Source organism: Pygocentrus nattereri, chromosome 30 (genome assembly GCF_015220715.1).
Source record: "Pygocentrus nattereri isolate fPygNat1 chromosome 30, fPygNat1.pri, whole genome shotgun sequence".
In the NCBI taxonomy this organism is placed as follows: domain Eukaryota; kingdom Metazoa; phylum Chordata; class Actinopteri; order Characiformes; family Serrasalmidae; genus Pygocentrus; species Pygocentrus nattereri.
In genome coordinates, this window is record NC_051240.1 from 14,359,006 (window position 1) to 14,365,971 (window position 6,966).

At 42.2% G+C, this 6,966-nt stretch overlaps 1 protein-coding gene across 2 annotated transcripts in view; it reads left to right on the forward strand.

The window, feature by feature from the left end:
• The window catches only part of LOC108430850 (protocadherin-9), a 492,739-nt gene that overhangs the window by 38,662 nt on the left and 447,111 nt on the right, over positions 1–6,966 (forward strand). The window lies entirely within an intron of this gene.

The following is a 6,966-nucleotide window of genomic DNA, read 5'->3' on the forward strand; positions in this document are numbered from 1 at the left end:
GCTGGACACAGAGGAATAATGTGCTGTGTCCACAGGGCGTGTACAGTGCACCGTGAAGTGTGTGTGTTCGAGGTTGTGACTGAGTGGACGAGACGGTGGTGGTTAGGGGTGTCATGTTCATGTGTGAATGTGTGGCTGTTGTTCCTCGTTGTTGTGATGGTTTGGCTGCTTTATTGATTTTTATGTCGTTTTATGGTGTTGTGTAATTATGGTGGATCAGCAGAGCTGCAGGACAAGTTGACCCACGGGGACAATAAAGTAAACAGAGTGGCGCTCACTACTGGCGAGTGAAGGCATCTTCAATGTAGTCAGTACATCTGATGTTTCTCTTCATGAGCTTTTGGCACGGATATTGTTTAATTGTTGAAACAATGGGCAGAAAAACTGCTTCTTAGTTAAAATCACTTCAAATGAGTAACAACAGCAAAACAGAAAGCGGTGAGTATTGCATAACGCTGCTGTCAGAAGATCAGAGAAGGGTCTGGCTGCAGACATGCGCTCTCAGCCTGATGTCCACCACCAGCCTGTTGGCGTCAGTGCTGCTCTGCCACGTCAGGGTTTTTATCGGTTTTATGATGAAAAACAGCGAAACACGAACTGCAGGTCAGCAAGAGCCACACTGGATGTATATTAACGTCGTTGTACTGATAATACTGTAAATAAAAACGTAAACTTTCTAAATAAAACCACGACGATCAGACACGAATGTGGAGTTTATTCACAGAAAAACAAAAAGCTACTGAAACTCATGAAAGCCGAGCCGAAGACGAAGACCCGGTTATCAGAAACTGTAACACTGATTAAGGTAGAACCCATTAAGGATTCTGGGAGGTCGTGACAACGTAAGTCAACGTAGCACCGATTACTTTCCCCGTCTCGTCAACGTCGTCACAGCCTCCTAGAAAGTTCTCAGACCACGTCTCACAACTTTCTGAGGAACCCAGTTCAACGTTGTGACCGTGTAGAAAAGCACCAAGCAGACGACGCCGTGGGGACGTCGTCAAGACGTTCTCACAGTGTTACTGTGTCTGCAGGGCCGACGGGAATAAAACCTGATGGATTTGCTTCTTAACGGGAATTGGCTTGATGGTTGCCATTAGAGACCATTAGGAAAAGATCAAATGTATCTGGAAGTTTTGAAGACCTGATTAAATCAGGAAAACACAGATACCATTAGAGACTACTGAAAACCAGCAGGAACCAACAGACACCTTTAATGGGTTCTATGACTTTTTTCAGCAGGGAAGTTCTAAGTAATTCCAGCCGTGTTATGGACGGAAAATGGATTAAGAATGGATTAAGTGATGATGTCGCCAAGCAGCAGCCGCCAAGCGTTACTGTGCCGTTGTGCTGCTTCTGCCATCGTGACAGAGAGTGCATGTGCACATGACGTCACTGGAGCTGAGAGAGCATCAGTCTGAGAGTTCAGGCCTGCAGTCACACTCTACTGGAAGAAAACCTTGTATCTCCTTGTATCTTGTTTTCAGTTTTTGACATAATTTGAAAATGCCTGGTATCCTTGACATTATCTGCGAATATCATGAAGAATGGACTAAAAGAAACGACCCAGGATGACTTGGAAATAATTCTGGTTCCACTGACTTACATTAAAAGTAATGCATGTTTTTTCCTCCTCCTGTAAAGTCACATTTAGAGATAAAAAGTTTTCTTCTGACAGCAGGGAAATTCTATAAGATATATATTTTTTTGCAGTGTACTGTGTGCCTACACCAACTGGCCATTTTATTGGAAACACAGCGTAACTGCGCTTTGTATGAGTTTCAGACTATAGGCCATCTGATGCTGCAAAGATTTTCAGCCTCCCTCCTGTCCATCAGCATAAAGGGACCACAACAGGACATCCACTGACCAGATATCATCTGGGTGATGGATCATGCATTGCAGGGTTTGACTGGCCACTTTATTAGAAACTCCTCCCTTATAGCTCCACCTTGCCAGTGTACGGTTAGAGCCTGTGCAGTTTGTGTTAGCCATCCTCTAGACCAGGGGTATTTAACTGCAGTTCAATAAGGTCCATTTAAAGAAAGTTTCCTCAAGTAACGTCTAACCTGCATCGTGACTCAGCGCCATATACTGTTTACTGAAGTAGCCGAGTAGGAATATCAGATCAAATAAAGTCCAGTTCGGTCAGATTTCAACAACATTTACTGAACATCAGATCAAATAAAGTCCAGTTCAGTCAGATTTCAACAATATTTACTGAACATCAGATCAAATAAAGTCCAGTTCGGTCCGATTTCAACACCATTTACTGAACATCAGATCAAATAAAGTCCAGATCGGTCAGATTTCAACACCATTTACTGAACATCAGATCAAATAAAGTCCAGTTCGGTCAGATTTCAACAACATTTACTGAACATCAGATCAAATAAAGTCCGGTTCGGTCAGATTTCACCAACATTTACTGTCAGTTTTCTCTTTTTAGATCACGTCATGTGGAATAACTTCCCTCTGACTCACTTTCTTCTCTGACTGCTGTTTCTCGCCTCGTCCCTCCCCTGTGTGGCGCCACTCACTCGAGTCTCAGAGCTCATCGTAATGCACAGATCTGATTGGCTGAGGAGCGTCACGTGTGATATTTATAGCACATGTGATTGGTCTGTGGCCACTAAACCGGCACCGTAATGACTAGAAATGATATGCCGATTAAAACAGGACCACCCCATCCAAATTAAATAATTCCCCATAGTTTATTGGTTACAGGTCCAGATCCACCTATTAGTGACCCCAGCAATGAATCCTAGCCGTAAAAACAAACAAGTTCAGTGTCTGTTTACTGGTCTGGATGAAAAAGAAAATATTTTAATCTAAATGTTTACTTCAGGCTTGATTTTTGTTTCTCAGGTACTTTTCAAACCAAAACAAAACAAACAAACAAACAAACAAACAAACAAAAAAGATTAATTGTGAAAAAATGATCTTTTTTAGGCCTTTAGGAAAAGCTTCTCTTTAACCACTTGGAGAATAGAAAATAAGAAGATTGGATTTGTTTGACCACTTTATTGGTCACTACAGCTGTATGTGTGTCAAAATAAAGCAATGAAAACACAAGAATTCATGTCCAAACTACTCGAAAGCCCAAACCAAAGGCTTTTTCCTAGACGACACGCTTTCTGGATCATTGGAATCGAGGCTGAGAAGATATCACACAACAAATCAGTTTCCAATAGAGGTAGTTATAGTCAGGCTGTTATGGATTGCGTGTGAACAGATGTCTGTGTGCTGTCAGCCTCTTCGATGTATGGATCGTAGATGAGTATTGATCCAGGCACTTTATCTGGGAGGCTGATGCTCCAGAGCGCTGGAGAGTCAGCGCTGTGATAAATCTAGCGGAGAATAAGCTGTCATGGAGGTGCTGCACTGGGAATTATTTAATGCAGACATAAAATATGGCATATCTATTGTTTTATTGTCAATGGCATAAGAAACCTCAGGGATGTAAAGCAATAGTTTGGCCAAAAAATCCTGATATACACAGTTTTCCTTCTTACCTCGAATGTAGTCAGTTTGGTGTCAACCATCTGCCACAAAAACTATATTTACTGAATATTAAAAAAGAGGTAAATGCCGTCAGTAAGAGACAGTATGATCAGGTACATTTTATTGTTTTTATTGACTTGCTCATATTCTTCCCTTTATTGTTAACCCTACTGCTGTCTTTAAATACACTCACCGGCCACTTTATTAGGTACAGGTGCTTGTTAACACAAATAGCTAATCAGCCAATCACACGGCCGCAACTCAATGCATTTAAGCATGTAGAGGTGGTCAAGACAACCTGCTGAAGTGCAGACCGAGCATCAGAACGGGGAAGAAAGGGGATTTAAGGGACTTTGAACGTGGCGTGGTTGTTGGTGCCAGACGGGCTGGACTGAGTATTTCAGAAACTGCTGATCTACTGGGATTTTCACACACAACCATCTCTAGAGAACGGTCCGAAAAAGAGGAAATATCCAGTGAGCGGTCAGTTGTGTGGACGAAAATGCCTTTTTGATGTGAGAGGTCAGAGGAGAGTGGGCAGACTGGTTCCAGATGACAGAAAGGCAACAGGAACTCAAATAACCAACCAAAATCTCTGAGGAACGTTTCCAACACCTTGTTGAAAGTCTGTGATGAAGATTTAAGACAGTTCTGAAGGCAAAAGGGGGTCCAGCCTTTTACTAGCAAGGTACCTAATAAAGTGGCCAGTGAGTGTATATATGATTTTATTGTAAAGTGAGGAAAATGCCCTGAGGCAACATCGTGTAATAGAGGATTATACTTCTTAAGATTTGTGCTGGAGCTATAAGGTAAATGCAACTAACAAGTAGGAAGTTTATTAGCTAATTATTTCAATAATCATTGACTGAGTTAACACACGCTGCCTCAGGCTGGGGGAGTTGTCAGATGATCTCAAAAAGACTTGCTTGTATGTTTTCCATCATTGTCTGAAATCCATCCATCCATCCATCCATTTTCCAAGCCGCTTCTCCATCAGGGTGCTGGAGCCTATCCCAGCGGTCATCGGGCGGAAGGCAGGATACACCCTGGACAGGTCGCCAGTCCATCGCAGGGCAGACAGACAGACACTCACACACTCACACCCAGGGGCGATTTAGCATACCCGATTGGCCTGACCGCATGTCTTTGTCTGAAATAGTTTATCTATAAAAATAGAGAAGAATAGGTTAACCTCACGTGTGAAAACAGTGAGTAGATGTATCACCAAATGTCTTTGATTAGCCCAGATCTGTGTCGTGTCGTGTTTATTGCTTCAAAGGCTCAAAAATATCAAGTATCCTTGTTTCCCTGTTTTTTTCGGACACTGTATAAAATGCCGTCAACAACAAATATAGACAAAGTCGGTGAACATGGTGTGGTCAGAGACAGTTTTAGCGGCCACCCTGAAGACTGAGTCCTGTCCTTTCTTCCGTCCAGTTTTAAAAGAGTTTCCACGTGGCTTCTTATTCCTCTTCCTCCTCCTGCAGCTTTGTTTACGTGGTGGAAACTAATAATAAGTGCCGGAGCGTCACTGGGGCCGTGACGAGCGACTGTCTTATCACGGCTCAATTATATGCGGAGGTGTAAAACATTCTGTGGCCTTATTGAGATGATGTGATTTCGTCCTGACGGGAAACTGAATTAGGGAAGGAGGGAAAATTGGTTTCCTCCTATCTCGCTCCGAACACAGCCGCCGAGACCTGCCTCCACCTCCACGTTAAAGCGATAATGCTCCTGATAAAGGAAATGTGCACCGGGATTTATTTCCTCTGCAACCTCCTTTATTTATTTATTTATTTATTTATTTATTTATTTATTTATTTATTTATTCCTCCATTCGTTTGCATTCCAGTTTCGCATGGCTGTATGTCTCTCTCTCTCTCTCTCTCTCTCTCTCTCTCTCTCTCTCTCTTTCTCCCTCTCCCCCTCTCTCTCTTTCTCTCTCACTCTCTGTCTCTCTCTCCCTCTCTCTCTCTCTCTGTCTCTCTCTGTCCATCTCTGTCCATCTCTCTCTCTCCATGTCTCCCTCTCTCTCCCTCCCTCTCTCTCTCTCTCTCTCTCTCTCTCTCTCTCTCTCTCTCTCTCCCTCCCTTGTGGCTCAGACAAAAAAAATCAGACAAACAAATCCAGAAATGCAGGCCATGTCCGTGTCAGTAGGGGAGCAGGACCTCTGAGCTCTGATGGAGCTTGTCTCATCACCATTACTGCCCAGCAGGAGGATAAACACCAACAACACTGACCAGAATGACCACAAACACATGAACAGACATGTGGACACTTTAGAGGGAGCTGAAGCTTCTTATTCACCACATTCTCGTTAGAATCCAGTGGAGCTGGAGTTACACTGAGACGCTGTAAAACTGAACGAGTTATGGAAGTGGGTGAGTATGAGGCAACATCAGTTTATCTCAGTCAATACAATCATTTACTAAAAGCTCCTCAATCAACAGTCACCTTAAACTGTCTCTTGGACGTGTTTAATGAGCAGCTAACGAGCAGCACGGCAGAGCATCTGCTGAACGCGTCTCACTGACTGATCTAACGCTTCATCCTAAACCACACACTTTTATACTTCACCTACTACACTAATGAGTGCACTTCTGATGGTATAGGCACTATATTTCAGCTACAGCAACCAATCAAATAAAATCAAGAAAATATATTCAAATATATCAGTGCAGTAGTGATGTCATCAGAGTCCTGTAGGTTGTATTCGTTTATAGTGAAAGGCCTATTTTGTTGGACACTTGACTTTGGCTGCATTTTGAAAATAAAGGCCTTGTACTTTATACAACACTGTACTACGTAAACACGGTTAAAGTTTCGGAATGTTCACTGCCCAGTCCACGTTCATATGTGGAAACTAAGCAACAGTAGCGGCCTGTTTTGGATTCTTCATGGCTCTGCTGTCACATCCACACATGCAGTAGAGGGGCAGGAGTTTAGTGTTTCTCTCGTCCCTCAGGATTTCAGGCAGAAGTTAACTTTTTGTTCAGTATATATATATATACAGTACTGTGCGAAAGTTTTAGACATCTAAGCAAATTTTTCAGTAGCGACATTAAGGTGGATTGATTTTAACGTCAAAATGTCTCACATGTACAGTACCGAGTGAAAGTTTTGGGCATCTAAGCAAATTTTTAAACCTTTAATGTACCTCAGCAGTGAGTTTATCACAATATACATTAGAAGAAAGTCGTATTCATAATTCAAATAAACAGAAAAACAATAAAAAGTATTGAGAATTTCTTGGGTCCACATTTTTCCTGGACACCTTCACAGCCGCCACAGAGACTCGTTAATATCATCAATTACATCATGAGCTCAATTTACTGGGCACTGTTTGGTCAAACCAGGAGCTGCTTTATTCCTCGAGGAGAGGCTTGGAGATGGATAAACAAACACACCTACATCCACAAAATCACTAATTTTATATATATATATATATATATATATATATAT